General features: G+C 42.3%; 1 long non-coding RNA gene across 1 annotated transcript in view; it reads right to left on the bottom strand.

The window, feature by feature from the left end:
• LOC143297744 (uncharacterized) overlaps positions 1–16,829 on the bottom strand; it is a 50,671-nt gene that overhangs the window by 8,420 nt on the left and 25,422 nt on the right. Inside the window, exon 2 of the long non-coding RNA XR_013057305.1 lies at positions 7,508–7,585. This is a non-coding gene — a long non-coding RNA (uncharacterized LOC143297744). The remainder of the gene's footprint in view (positions 1–7,507; positions 7,586–16,829) is intronic.

The following is a 16,829-nucleotide window of genomic DNA, read 5'->3' on the forward strand; positions in this document are numbered from 1 at the left end:
CTATAATACAGCGCCACCCATTTTTTTGTATTTTTTCCTGCGTGCAGTTTCATTTGTTTTCCCTATCGAAGTGGATTTTTCTATAGAATTTTGCCAGGAACAACCCTCTTGTTGCCGTGGGTTCTTTTACGTGCGCTAAGTGCATGCTGCACACGAGACCTCGGTTTATCGTCTCATCCGAATGACTAGCGTCCAGACCACCACTCAAGGTCTAGTGGAGGGGGAGAAAATATCGGCGGCCGAGCCGTAATTCGAACCAGCGCGCTCAGATTTTCTCGCTTCCTAGGCGGACGCGTTACCACTAGGCCATCACTCACTGAGAGCTTCAAGATCTCCTTCAAGCGGAAGTAGTGGGGCTGAGTTTCCTCGTATGACTGCTTGGAATTGTTCATCAATGTCTTTCACTTTCTCAAGCTGAATTTGGTTCGGCTCTTTTTCCCTCACTTCTTGTTCCTCGACCGTACTTAAGGTTCGTCATGACAAGGTCGTGGTCACTGTCAAGGTCACCTCCTGGGAACTTCTCTTTTTCGCCCTATGGATGCCAGACCTGTTCCGGTTCTTCACAAGAATACAGACTATCTGGGTGTGAAACTGACCATTTGGGGGGTACCAGGTCCATGGTCGGGATGCTTTATGCTCGCTAGGAGTGTTAGCAAGAACCAAGTCACTATCACTGGCCAATTCTAGAGTGCCTGGTCCCCTATATGTGGTCATCTCTTTCCAATAGGGGCCGCAGAAATTCTCTCAGTCTTCTCGAACATCTATGCTTACCTTAGCTACACTAATTTGTGCGTGTATCGATACCACTGTTTCGTTGAAACTGTTTTCGTTAATTCCTTTGTTGGATCCATTATCGTCCTTTGTATGAGTGCTTAGTTTCGTCAATCAAACTATTCCGGAATGGAAGGAGTTTCGCATGTTTTACATTGGCATTACGACGAATTGTTCCAGTGTTATGACATGTCTTTCTTTGGTATACTGTATAGTATAGAACTGCATAAATGTAATTGTTCCTTCATTAATAAATCAGTTGTTCTTGTTTATGAATCAGTCAGGCGAAGAATCAACATTGGAGTTGAAAGGTCGTTACATAATTATATCCTGGAATTAAAAAACAACAACAAAAAACCCGAAAGCATGACCAAGACACACAGAGAATTCTTTGGAGAAAAAAGAAAGTATTCAGTAAACAAACAATGAAAACATCAGGACATATAATATTAGATCGTGTTGAGGGCACTAACCATTCCGCTTACTTTTGTACCACCAAATTAAAAACTGATGACTTTTTTTTTAACCAAGGAAATGTTTAAGGGGGTCGGGATGAGAGCGGGGGGCGAAGGAGACTACAGTGATAACTTTCTGCAGGATGGGCAACTTCAACACCTATCCCACAGTTGCTAATATCACTTATCTCATCGTCAGAGTACATATTCGAGCATGGTTTGCAGACAGATGCATAAACGGGTAAACGATGCTTCCTTGAAAACGTACAGCTGGATGACCAGAAGGAAAAAACGACAGAATGTAAGGAAAAGAAAAGAAGAAGAAAAAGGCTGGGTGATAGAAAAAGGCGAAATTTCGAGCGCAGCCTTCCCAGAAGGCATGGATACTATTCACCAACAAGACTTCTCGATATTCCCACAATTGTAAAACAGCCGATTTATCGTCATCATCATCATCATCGTTATTACGATTATCGTTATTATTATCATCAACAGCAGCAGCAACAGCAGTAGTAGTAGGAGGAGGAGTAGAAGAGCATCGTCATCATCATCTAGAGCGCGTCCTAACATTGCAGAGACAGGCAATCTTGTATTGGATTCTAGTATTCACAGGGAACCAGTGAAGTGTTCTGAGCAGTGATGTTGCACTCTCGCTTCTGGGTTTACGCAGCACGATTACAGCTGCATGATTCTGACTGTGTTGAAGTTTATTCAGTTTGCAATTAGGGAGACCTGCAAACAGAGAGTTACAGACCAGCAAACAGAGAGTTACATAGTCTAATCTAGAAAGAAACAGCAAGTTTGTTAGCAGTAGCAGTGGAAAAGAAAGAGCGATTTTTGCCTAATCTACGTAAGTGACAAAATAGAGTGGGGCACAAATGTTTGACTTGTACATCCATGCAGAGTGTTTCATCTAAGTAGAAGCTAAGGTTTTCCAACAGAATGGGAAAAAAGCATGTTACAGCTACAGATGTATCATGGGTTTGGGATGGCCTGGTTAATGTTTGACTTGCTGCCAATGGATACGAGTTCAGTTTTTTCCCCATTCATCTTCAGCTTGCTCTTACCCAGCCACATCCTGCACAGCTTTTCAAACTACAAGACTGCTCTGATTTGTTTGTTCTCTGTCGTTTCTTTCTGCCCTAATTCTTAAACTCTCTTATTTAAACACCATCATGTGTGTGTGTGTGTGTGTGTGTGTGAAAGTGGACATCCGTACGCCAAATGATTTTGTGTATGGTCAGCGAGATATCCAATCATTAAACTCGTACATAATGATTGAAACATACAAGAATGCACTAAAACAGTCTACCGTTCAAATCTTATCACATGTTGCATTCCTTAGATAATAATGGCAAGAAAACATGGGCAACGTGTGTTTGTCAGTACTTCAATTCTTGGTTGTTTTTTATTTGTTTGTTGTTGTTTCATTTGTGTGATACAATCATGGTGTTGACGATCTTACATGTTTTTTTGTTTTTTTTAATTCTTTTAATTTTTTAAAGTGCTTTAGACAACGAATAGCTGATTGTGGAAATTTTTACAAGATTGACATGATCATATGGAAAATGGTGATAGATTTGCACAGTTAAACTTTTTTAATATTTCAGGGGACTGAAAAAAATTATGGAGATAGAAATAAACAGATATGTAAAAAAAATGCACTGACAGAATTTATTTGATTTTGGTATTTCTGATATTGTTGCTCACAGTTTCAGATACTATAGTAGCAGTAAATCTGTATATACCTGTCGACGCAACTTGTGCAGGGAAGATGATTTGCATTTCTTATTATGTTGCCCTGCTTTGGGTGTCCTCAGACAAAGATTAATTCAACCGAAATACGAGGGTCATTCAATAAATAAGGTGAATTTTTCGGTATAAGGACTTCTAATACAGATAGAAGCTTACTTTTTTTTGTTTTACTTCTTTTTCACATGGATTTAATTTGTTTTGCAGATTAAAAAAAACTTTGAGAGTTTTGGCGATTAACAAAGATGGCCGACCAAGAAGCATGCTCCAGGATTGAACAGCGGTCAGTTATCAAGTTTTTGGTTGCTGAAGGGTGCAAACCAGTTGGAATTCATAGGAGAATGTCAACTGTGTATGGTGCCACATGTTTCAGCCGAAAAAATGTCTACAAGTGGGCTAAATTGTTTAAAGAAGGACGGAGTAGTGTTGAAAGTGACGATGAAGTCAAAAGTGCTGTGAGCGACTGGCTGAGACATCAGTCCAAAGATTTTTACGCTGAGGGAATACGGAAGCTTGTGCACAGATGGGAAAAGTGTGTGACAGTGCTGGGAGACTACGTTGAAAAATATTTAAAAAGTAAGCTTCTATCTGTATTAGAAGTCCTTATACCGAAAAATTCACCTTATTTATTGAATGACCCTCGTATTATAACGATCCATGTACTTTGAGATTTGCTTTGCTCATGTAGTCAGGACTTGAGTTTACTCTACAAAACGTGGCCATCTTACATGAAGCATTGAAGGGACAAGGAACTGTTATTTTGTGATTGTTGCTGAATATTGCATCAGCTACTTTTGGCTGACCTGTGATGGAGGTTTATGTCATGTCACTTTCCTTATTTTCTTGTGTGACCCCCTTCAATAACGAAAAGCGCTTTGGCCTTTAGATGAATAAAAAGATCGTTATCGTTATCGTTGTCGTTATCTCTCTGTGTGTGGATACACTATGTTGTCAAATGTGAGAAATTAATCAGATGTGTACATACACAGGATGTGTGCGCGTGTGCGTGTGCGTGCCGCGCGCGCGCGTGTGTGTCCTTATATATATATATATATATATATAATATATATATATATATATATATGTTTGTGTGTGTGTGTGTTATAATTACATACACATCTATTTGTGAAGTTGGGGGTGGGGGTGTATATGTGTACATGTACAGCTTAGATATTTTGCCTGGACATAATTTGTTACGCAGCTTTATGTCTGTGCTGTCTGTGATGGAGACCCCAGGCAGACAATAGTGCAATTAAGCCTCGTCATTGTGTGACAGCACTGTGTATTTTGTTGCAGGTCCATGTGAATGGTGGCGCTGTTTAGTTACCTCTTTGAATTCGCGTGCTTTAAACACACACACACACACACACACACATATACAGAGATGCAAGCAATAACATTATACTCTTCGTAAAAATCCCAAGATCAAACAAGCGCGCACAGGAACCTTTTGATATTGGATTACACACACACACACACACACACACACACACACACACACACACACACACACACATATATATATATATATATATATATATATATATATATATAGAGAGAGAGAGAGAGAGAGAGAGAGAGAGAGAGAAAGAAAGTATACAGAAGCAAAAGTAATCAAGAAGGGGAAATCATTTCCATGGTAAGTGAAAAGAAAGCTCGCCATTCAACCATAATTCAGAACTTTCTATTACTTTTTGTCTGATGATTCCAGGACCTTGTAATAAAAGTGATACATGGATTATGCATATCAGTACAAAGAAGCATTTCAATCAAATTTGAACTTTTGGAAGCAGACTATAGTAAATTTGATATTATTACATTTTCGGAAATGTGACTTGCCGATTCAGACAATAATGATTCAATACATATGAAAAATTTCCTCTTCAAGTCAGGTGTGGCCGACATAATGATCCACATGGTGGTGATGCTATTAATGTTAAAATCAAAACATATTGTAAAGCACATAGACAATTTTGAGAGAGCGGGGGGGAGGGAGAGAGAGAGGGAGAGAGAGAGAGAGAGAGAGAGAGAGAGGCAGGAGACAGAGAGGAGGAGAGAGAGGGTGACGGGGGGAAGCTGTCAGAAACATCTGCTCTTTGGCCCTCGTTAGGCGAGGCCCTTACCATCATTGTTGTACCAGAGGGCTGGAACAGCTTGTTCCGTGTCTGGGGCAGGGTAAGACCTTTCTTCCTTCATTATCACAAGGGTGACATGTCGTTGATCTCTCTCTCTCTCTCTCTCTCTCTCTTTCCCTCTCTGTCATACACACGCACGCACGCACGCGCGCTCACACACACACACACACACACACACACACACACACACACGTGCACACACATTTCCTTTTTCGTCTGTCGAAGCGGCGAGGACCTTCGAGTCATTCCGGTGCAACCCCTCGTTCTAAACCACCCCTCGTTCTAAACCACCCCTCGTTCTAAAATCACTGCCCCCGGGGGGTGGTTATGGGCACGTGCCTAAACTCACCCCCCGGGAAGTTGTTTAGGAACAGTCTAGAATCACTCCACCCCTGTTCTACAATCACCACTTCCCCCCCCCCCCCCCCCCCCCCCCCCCCCCCCCCCCAGCTCCCCCCCCCCCCATGTTTACGTATGGAGGGGAGTGAATATGGCTTATGTACATGTCTATATTAAGCCCCAGCCTCTCAATACTAATTCCACAGAAGAGGAGGGGAGTTATTCTGGACAAATACCCATATACACCCCCTTTTCCCCAATAATTTAGCTAACAGTAGAAGCGGCAATGAATCTGGCTCACATAAAGCTCACATAAAGTGTGGTCGTTCCCCTCCCCCACGGTTTCTTCCAATTGCAAGAGACGTGGGGGGGGGGGGTGCACAATGTGTGAGAAAGCGTGGGAAGTCCCCCTGTTTTGATCCAAAACATTTCCTTTGTCATCGGGGTTTGTTTCTGGTCTTTTACCAACACAAATCTTAGAGAAAATTAAGAGAGAGAAAGGGAAAACAGAAAGAGGGAGGCGACCACAACGACAATCATGATAATGATGGTGTGTGTATATTTGTGAGTGAGTGAGTGAGTGAGTGAGTGAGTGTGTGTGTGTATGTGTGTGTGTGTGTGTGTGTGTGTGTGTTTCCTTTTGTGTTTGCTTGGTTGGTTGATTGTGCTTCTTCTTTCACCTTTAAAAAATGATATTTTCATGTTTTGTGTGTCTTCTCTGACAGTGAGAATCTATTTTCAGTGCAACCTTGCATGCGAAAGGATGCTGACCCAAATAGATGAATATGGTCATGAACAAGCATGAAATGAAGGACTATTCTAAGTAAATGTAACAGAAAAGGCTGCATTACAACAAAAAATCAAAATTTAATTTGGTCCCGTTTTCACACTCCCTACGCAAAGGTAAAGCGTTGTGAAACACCCTTTTCTGTCATATTTATGTAGAAAGTTGAATCATTTCCATGTTATTCCGAACATTCCTTGGGAAAGATTCGGTTTAAATCTTGGTATATTATATTTCTGTTTGAGTTATACACATGACCTTAATTTTTTCTTCTTCTATTGAATCCGATATTGAATTTGAGGTCGATGCATTGTAATGATCCATCTTATGTGAAATACAATAAATGGATGTCAGTTTCAATGTCAGTACTGTTGATGTCTTCGCTAACGCAATTGTCATTATGATGACTATCGTTGATATGGTCTCCTTTCTCTTTTATTTTCCTCTACCTCATTCTTCTCTAAGATTTGCACTGGAAAATGACCACAAAAAAAAAAGAAAAAAAAAGTCCGATGATAAAGGAATATTTTTCATAAAAATAACCCTCCCCAAACCCCAACCCCACCTCCCGCCCGCCCGCATCTTTCTCAGTCGCATTTAGAGTTGGCTTTCTCGCATTTAACGTTGGCTAATAAGGGTGGTGATAAGTGATTGAGTTCATTGCGTTTCTTAACGCTGCAGAAGTGAACAGGGACACTGTGAAGTGATGGAGACACACAATGACAGCAGCAGCAACAACAAAAACACTGATACTGAAAAAAAAAAAGAAAAAAAAAGCTTTCGACATCAGGAAATAGGGTGAATGTGAAGGGTCATTCAATAATAATAATAATAATAAGGTGAACGCAAAGGGTCCTTCATTATTATTGTGAACGTTGATGGTCATTCATCAATTAGCAGCAGTGAAGCGAAAAGGAGGCAGTGCCTCCGGTCAGAGGATGAAGATAGCCACTAACACACAGCGGGGAAGGTGGGGAGTGGGGGGGGGGGGGGAAGCAGGACAACGGATCAATCCTGCGAGAAGTGAAAGAAGCGCTCATTGATCGCCGGCACAGAACCAACAGGCACACACGCCGCAGTACTGTCCCCCCCACTGATCCAGCAGCAACAACAGCAGGGCAACAGGGTCGGGGAATTCCACCCAGTACGGAACAGTGAGGCAGTAGAGAGAGAGAGAGTGAGAGAGAGAGGAGTGGAAACAGGCTGGGATGGGGGTGGTGAAAACTGAAAGGGGTAGTAGTCAGACGGGTGGCGTCTATCAGTTAGCTTACCTTTGTTCTTGTGGCGCAAAGGGGTTTGTGAGTCCCTGCCCGCTCCCTTGTCTCTCCTTGTCACAGGAACTCGGCTCCCTACAGACACACCGTGAAACCCTAGAAGCAAAGCGCAACCCTCTTCCCCACCCCTCAGACACACACACACACACACACACACACACACACACACACACACACACCGGCACACAGAGAGAGAGAGAGAGAGAGAGAGAGAGAGAGAATACACACACACACACACACACACACACACACACACACACACACAGAGAAAACAGGCACTCGCGCACACATCGTCACGCACACCAGCACACACACAGAGTCTGAACCAAGTCCAAACAGCAGAATAAACGACGAGAGGGGACTGGTGGGTGTGAGTGTGGGGAGGATGTGTGTGTGTGTGTGTGTGTGTGTGTGTGTGTGTGTGTGTGTGTGTGCGTGTGTGTGTGTGTGTGTGTGTGTGTGTGTGTGGAGGGAAGTGGAGGGTGAGGGGTGTGGGGAGGGGGTAACGGTTGAGAGACTGCAAATTGCTGGGCTGGCTGACAGGGCAGATAAGCGGGAGGCGGGGCTGGGGGCGGAGTCAGGGAAGGATTGTCAGCACAACCTGGCCCCCTCCTCTCCACCCCCAGCCCCTGGCTCTGGCAACAGCGTGACACCAGCGGGAGGGGGTGGGTGGGTGGGGAGTGGGACTGGGCGGGGGTCTTGTCAGGGCCCACCACTCCTAGCCGTCTTCACTCTATGATCTTTATTTCATGGCGGCCGCCTCCACGTGCAAATCACACACCCCCAACTTCACAACAAGGATGATCAAGCCATAAAGACGGTAATACAACTTGCACTTGGGGAATAAATGGCGGGGAGTGGGATGGGAAGGGTGGTGGAAGGAGAAGCAATGGACCCCCCCAAGACCCCCTCTCCCCTCCAGGCTTGTCGGATGCTTGGGATCTTCCGCATCCTGCCGGACCAGCGTGTAATCAGGCATAAAGCCGCTCAAGATGATATAGCTTACATACCGCGCGGCGCCTGACGCGCGCTGCTCATTAGTGCTCCTGTTTCCAGTGCCAGTTTACATATTTAATTTCCACGGTGGCGCCAGCGGTTCTGGAGCAGTGGAGCACCTGGAAATCAGATCATATAACGTCCCTGATCACGATTACCTCGCTGTCCACCTGATCAGATAAGGTGAGTAGAACCCGTGCACCGCAGTGCTGGATGATTCACGGCCCTCTGTCCACCTCCTCCTCCTCTCTTGCGCCGCCCCATTCTGGGCCAGGGTCCAGGCTCTATTGATTATTCCATAATGGATATTTATAACCTCAACAGATCATTATCTTGGTCTGCTGCTAGCATCGATTTTTCCATGGAGACAGTGGAATCAGCTGGACGGGTAGTTAACGTTGTGCGACGTAAGTTGAGTCCCCGGACGAATGACAAAAAACCCTGGGTAACCCTGTGTTGACTGAACAAACCTCACACGCAAACAGCTCTCCGATACGGGCGGACTGCGACATGATCAAAGAAACTGTGGCTTTGAGATATAGCACACGCCGGCTGAAGAACGGGAAATGAAGGTGAAAGATCAGGCGTTGTGGAATGAAACAACTACCAGGTAGACAGCCAGGGCACATGACCATGGGTCAGACTGGAATGGAAACACGGGTGATCGCAGTTGTTGTCGTGTTGACCATTTTCATACACACCATCGGTGACACAGTGTGTTGCTTGTTGAAGCTTTTTTTTTCAAAAGTCACTCATACCGTTGTATGATGGCCTGGTGGTAATGTGCCCGATTAGGAAGCGAGTGTCTGCGGATTCGAGTTCTCTGTACGGATCAGGCTTTTGACTCCCCCGTCACTAGATATTGAGTGGTGGTCTGGGTGCTATTCTTTCGGATGAGATGATAAACCGAGGTGCCATTTGCAGCGTACAATCAGCGCACGTATCCACGGTAACACACACACACACACACACACACACACACACACGCGCGCGCGCGCGCGCGCTCTCCCAGAATATCACACAAAAAAGTTATACAGAACAATACATTACACTACACTTCACTACACTACATTACACTACAGTGCAATACAATAGTAAGGTGGAACGCTTAATAAAGACGAGACTGAGCTTTTCCTTATGGGGTCGGCAATTCGATCAGAAGCGTGTCCCCTGTTAGTGTTACTTTCTGTATATAAACAGTTTACGGGTCAAAACATGGCTGTGAAGGAATGTTCACTGAAGATTTCTTCGATTCATTTGCCTACCAGCTAGAGAAGACGAAGCAGATGAAGAATTAAACAAAAAGGTAAACTGCATAATTTACACACACACACACACACACACACACACACACACACACACACACACACACACACACATACACACACACGTGTGTGTGATACAATTCTTCAAACAGCCAGCTTGATATTGACTGAGCTTGTGGAAAGTACGGTGAATTCCATGAATGCATAATAAAGACCTTCAAGACTCAGTTGTGATACACATTTTTAAGCTAAAAGGAGTCATGGAAACACACACACACACACACACACACACACACACACACAACAACAACAACAACAACAATCCATCTGCAAAACATATCGTCTGGCAAAAAGACTTGCCCTTGACCCTTGACATCTGAATTTACAAAGCAATTATGTTCTGGACAAAAAAAAACAAAAAAACTATACGGCATCCCATGCTGAATGAACATTAGATGAAAAACGAAACTTCTATCTTATTTTTTTCATTTTGCTGATAGGCTATTTAGTGACCTTAATCCCTAGTTGTTGTTTTTTTTCCAGAGGTTTTGTTTTCACCATGATTTTGTACCAATTTTGCTGGATGTCCGCAGAAGACTTTCTCTCTTGTACGCAACAATGTTCCCTATCGGTATCACGTCAGGTTATGACCTTGAGCTTTCAACTTCTGATTTTGAATTTCATTAGGGACCATGCTGTACCCATAACTTGTTACAAGCCCATGTTTGATTAAAACTGGATGTAAAACACGGTCTATATCAAGCGTTTTTCTATTTTGCCAAATAATGACCTTGACCTTTGACCCTCTTATCATGCTTACCAATAAAGGGGAAGACTTTAAAGGCCTATTCACACCTACCATCTGCCAACTTTGTTTCTGTGCCGCTTTTAGGAGCCGAGAAATTGCCAACACACACACACACACACACACACACACACACACACACACACACACACACACACACACACACACACACACACACACACACAGCCATCAGACGGGCTCACTTCGTTTTAAAAAAAAAAACCCAGTCAAATTAGGTAGACTGACTATAACAAAATGAAATTAAAAAACAAACCACAAAGCAGTGTTCGCGATTATGCAAAAATCCTAAACCTCGTGTATGCATTCAAATAAAAGAAACTGAGAGCGGCAAAAGGCCAAGCAAACCCACCTCTAACCCCCTCTCTCTCTAGTTATGAAGAATGATAATCATTACGATAGAAACGCAGAGAAAAATCGTCAGTAACTAAATGAATACAAATGTTAATTGTTATGAAATAATGATCCTAATACTGATACAACAACAACAACCGCGTTCGGACAAATCCATATACGTTACTCCACACCTGCTGGGCAGATTCCTCACCAGCGACATAACCCAACGTGTTAGTCAGGCCTTGAGTGCATGCAAAAACTTTGGAGTACCTGTCAGTAGATTTCTTCCACAAAATGTTGCCAGAGGACAACACTTTTGTTGCCATGGGTTCTTTTACAGTGCGTCGAGTGCTGCACACGGGACCTCGGTTAACTTCTTTCTTTTCTTCTTCTTCTTCTTCTTCTTCACCTCTTCACAATGTCAGTCTAGTCCGACTGGTGAATGACGTCGTCCTATGCCAGTGCTGTCTGGAGCCATGGAGCTTGGTGTGCAGTAAGTTCGCTGTCTGGAGGTCACAGGGTGTCTTTGAGCCTCTTGAGGAGTGGACAGGTCTGAAGAATGTGTTCTGGTGGGTGTTTGGTCTTGGTGGGAGGTGGTGCCAGTTTCACCATCATCAACAGTCCTGTTTATCGTCATCCGAATGTCGGGACGCTCAGTTTCATTTCCAAAACTTGGAGGAAAGGGCGAGACAGGACTTGGAAGCCACACTGTCACGGAGCCGTCACTGGCAGATAGTGTCTGAGCCACTCTGCCACTTCCACCCTCCTAAATAAAATAAAAGTAAATCAAATCAAATCAAATCAAATCAGGGAGGTGTCACTGTAAGCAAATCAGCAAATAAAAAAAAAAGCAGTCCGTGTGTGCATTCAGTTTCAGTTTCAGTTTTAGTTTCAGTTTCAAGGAGGTCAGTGATGTAAAAACTCAGTGATGCCTGACCCACGCCAAGTCCACAACTTAAACAACCCACGCCAAGTCCACATCTAAAACAACCCACGCCAAGTCCACAACTAAAACAACCCACGCCAAGTCCACAACTAAAACAACCCACGCCAAGTCCACAACTAAAACAACCCATGCCAAGTCCACAACTAAAACAACCCACGCCAAGTCCACAACTAAAACAACCCACGCCAAGTCCACAACTACAACTAAAACAACCCACGCCAAGTCCACAACTAAAACAACCCACGCCAAGTCCACAACTAAAACAACCCACGCCAAGTCCACAAAGTCCACAACTAAAATAACCCACGCCAAGTCCACAACTAAAACAACCCACGCAAATTCCACAAAGTCCACAACTAAAACAACCCACGCCAAGTCCACAACTAAAACAACCCACGCCAAGTCCACAACTAAAACAACCCACGCCAAGTTCGCAACTAAAACAACCCACGCCAAGTCCACAACTAAAACAACCCACGCCAAGTCCACAACTAAAACAACCCACGCCAAGTCCACAACTAAAACAACCCATGCCAAGTCCACAACCCACGCCAAGTCCACAACTAAAACAACCCACGCCAAGTCCACAACTAAAACAACCCACGCCAAGTCCACAACTAAAACAACCCACGCCAAGTCCACAACTAAAACAACCCACGCCAGGTCCACAACTAAAACAACCCACGCCAAGTCCACAACTAAAACAACCCACGCCAAGTCCACAACTAAAACAACCCACGCCAAGTCCACAACTAAAACAACCCACGCCAGGTCCACAACTAAAACAACCCACGCCAAGTCCACAACTAAAACAACCCACGCCAAGTCCACAACTAAAACAACCCATGCCAAGTCCACAACCCACGCCAGGTCCACAACTAAAACAACCCATGCCAACCCACGCCAAGTCCACAACTAAAACAACCCACGCCAAGTCCACAACTAAAACAACCCACGCCAACCCACGCCAAGTCCACAACTAAAACAACCCACGCCAACCCACGTCAAGTCCACAACTAAAACAACCCACGCCAAGTCCACAACTAAAACAAAGTGAAAGGGACAAAAGGCCCGTGAAGCCAGCTTGTTGATCGCTGTGTGTGTCGCCTTGAGTACAGAGACAGACAGACAGACAGACAGACAGACACACCGCCCTTGGCTCTCAACTCGGCTGACTGACCTTCAGCCAACAGCTGTCTGTGTCGTCAATTACACGTGAAGATCCCAAACTCTAATTTCAATTTCAGTTTCAGTTTCAGGGATATGTCGAAGTGTGTGGACTGATTTATATACGCAATGCCGTATCTGCTTAAAAAATAAAATAAAATAAAAGAAAAAAAAAAGAAAAAAAGAAAGGAGTAAATGCCTGACCTACCCTAGGATTTTATTATTTTAAATAATGATAATCACAATAATGATGACGATGATGATGCTAATAATGAGTTTTGATAGTTTCAGAATTTTTTGGTAGTATTTTTTTTATTGTGTACTATTTGCGATCGTGTGCCATGACTTGTGTGTGTGTGTGTGTGTGTGTGCGTGTGCTTGTGCTTGTGTGCATTGTGTGTGTGTGTGTGTGTGGGGGGGGGGGGGTGGAGATAGTTTTTAATGATGTTTGGTATCTTTTGTTCAATTTTTCCTTTTTGATATTTACATATGTGTTCTATTTGTAAACTCCTAGGGCTTATTTTCAAGATCAGGCGTAAATGCTCATAAGATTAATGATAATAATAACGATAATGATAATAATGATTATTATAATAATGATTTAAAAAAAAGACTTATATAGTGCCTTTCCTTGTAAAACATACTCAATTGTGCTTTGAAAATATTCAAACAAAATAAACAAGTGAGTGAATGCATTAAAATATAACGTGAAACGGAAGATGCGTAAAATACAAATAATTAAAGTAGAATACGAATGAAAATGGGCCACGTTGAGCGCACATGATCACATCGACACCCCCAGCGTTCTGTTGTTAAGCAATGAACACAGCGGTGAGTAGGAAATCATCCACCACCAAAACAACAGCGAGAGAGACAGAGATTCAAGTGTGCAGTTCACAATGCATTCAAGGGGACGAATTAATTTTCTTTCTTTTTTTAAAAAGGATGGAAAATAATAAAGGATACACACAAATTCACTGAAAAGGCAAATCAAGATAGACATTTTTTATTTTATTTCTGTCTATGTTTTACATGAACCTAGGGGGAAGGCTCTGAAGGCCTGACCAGTGCGTCAGGTTTATGTGATGGTCAGCCTCTCCCCAAACCTCCCCCCCACCCCCTCCTTTCATCTTTTTTTTCCCGTCAAAACAGATGCAGTGCAGTGTCTATAACCCTAGATCAGTCCGCGCGCTTTGAAACCTCTTTGAAGCTGAAACTGAACTAGCTGGACAGACAGAGCTAGATAGATACAGAGATAGATAGAGGCAGAAATGGATAGAAACAGATAGATGAAGAGATAGATAGAAGCAGAACTAGATTGAGACAGATAGATGGATGGATGGATGGATAGATAGATAGATAGATAGATAGATAGATGGATAGATAGATAGAGGCAGAACTGGATACAAACCGAGCTGGACAGACAGATAAAGACAGAACCCAACAGAGAGTGTGTAGGTATACATTTTGTGTGGAGGGCAGCATGAAAATGGCGTGATGGCATGAAAATCGCCTGATGTACCCCAGGGAACAAAACCATTTATTGAAGAAAAGAAAGAGTGAGCGAGAAAGAATGAAAAGTGCTTAATCACTGTTTAACTAATTTACTTATTAATTACACGAATAGATAATCAATGGACAAATGAATAGAGGAATGGGTAAATATGTAAACGTAATAAATATGTTTACAATAAAAAGCCGACAAAAGTGACAGCGAAGTGCAGTTTTACCTAACAGTCCCATGCAGCACCATACGTGAAGGCAAAATCAACAGTTTCTCGACCAGAAAGTGGTGACCGAATAAATGAATAAATAAGCTAAAAGATAAATAAATAAATGACTAATAAATGAATAGATAACTAAAATCAATTAATTACTTGATTAACGAACGAACAAACAAAATGAATGAATGAATACATGATACGTGCCTACATAAACGAATCGTCTATGTTGGACCTCTCGATTACAAAGACACGTTCATGAACGCAGACATCTCTCACTTACACAAATTAACAAATAAATAAATGAACAAGCTTCACGGTGGCACCCACACTTGAGAGGTGGGTTGGGAGTCTGACGAGGACTGAAGTGACTTGAATGGCAGTTGGCAAAAAACATCACGCATCAACGCTCCGATGGAGGCATTGAGGACCGCACGACCTCACACTCCCCCTGTGTCTGTCACTGTCTGTCTGTCTGTCTGTCTGTCTCTGTCTCTGTCCTCCATCTCTCTCTCTCTCTCTCTCTCTCTCTCTCTCTCTCTCTCTCTCTCTCTCTCTTTGTCTTTCTTTCTCAGTCGTGTATAATATTAAGTGTGTGTGTGTGTGTGCAAATCATTCGAGTGCAAAAACACACACATAAACACGTGCACTCACAAACAAACACACACACACACACACGCGCGCGCGCGTAATAAACAAAACGAAACAAACAAACAAAATGACATGAAAGCAAAAACCATTGACAACAGCCCACATTGCACGATGAGCAGTAACGTGTGTCACAGTGCACAATTAAGACGTAGGGCAGCTGCCGTGTTCATAAAACGAGAAATAAAGTGGAGAGGCATCACTTGCACATGAAGAGAAGCGCTGGCTTGTAATGGTTCCATCTGTTACAGCTGGTGGTCGTTCCCATTGTTGTTCGTTTAAATTGGAATCAGAATCAAATTTAGTTTGTCATGAAGAAAGACTTATGGGCATGGTAATAAAAGGTAAACCCACAAAACTGGTTTGCGATACGTGTATCACAGCATCAAATAGTTCATACTTGGACAACTCTGAGGGGAGTTTGCATTATATTAGATTTTTTCTTCTTTTTTTTTAATTAATGAAGAATATTCTATCTATCTATCTATCTATCTATCTATCTATCTAAGAAATATCTACACACACACACACACACACACACACACACACACACAATATATATATATATTACATATAAAGTTATGTATATATAATATGATAATGTGCATATATATATATATATATATATATATATATTTTATCATGTATACATATATATATATGCATATATACATATATATATATATATATATATATGTGTGTGTGTGTGTGTGTGTGTGTGTGTGTGTGTGTGTGTGTATCGAAGCGAGCGCAAAAATTGTTCTAATGTGCCATTCTATTGTAAAAACGTTGAAATTAATTGAAGAAGGTCATGTTTACACTTCTTTTAACAATTTCATGACGGTTAGTTGTTAAAAACAAAACAAAACAAAAACAACTCATAAACTAACAACAAAACCAACAAAACAAAACAAAACAAACAAACAAACAAAAAACAACAAACAACAAACACAACAAAAACGATTGATAGTAAACTTAGATTTTATATCTCCCAACAAAGATTCTGCTGATCAGAAAACATCTATGATCACCTTTCAGTAATCATCATTGATTATTTTGTTTCTCGTAAATTTATCCGAACATGCCGGATTTTTCACAAAGCGAAAATCGCACGATGGTTGTTCAAGTTTTCTTTGCGCGAATAAGATCCAAGTATAATTTTATTTTTAAATAATCACTTTCTCCGAGTGGGAAAAGGAAACAATATGTCTGTCATTTCGTTCAAGATCTCGGACAACTACATCAGTCTGATATTAGTGGCTAATTATACCAGGAAATGTAGCAGAGATTTTTCGTACCTTTGCGAATACATCACCTTGCAATTCATGTAATGTTCACTTGCCGAATGCAATATTTCCAAAGGTGAATGATAACCGTTCTTTAAATCATTAATGATGAAAAAAAAAAAGAGAAGAGT

The sequence above is a fragment of the Babylonia areolata genome, chromosome 23 (genome assembly GCF_041734735.1).
Source record: "Babylonia areolata isolate BAREFJ2019XMU chromosome 23, ASM4173473v1, whole genome shotgun sequence".
Classification (NCBI taxonomy): Eukaryota; Metazoa; Mollusca; class Gastropoda; order Neogastropoda; family Buccinidae; genus Babylonia; species Babylonia areolata.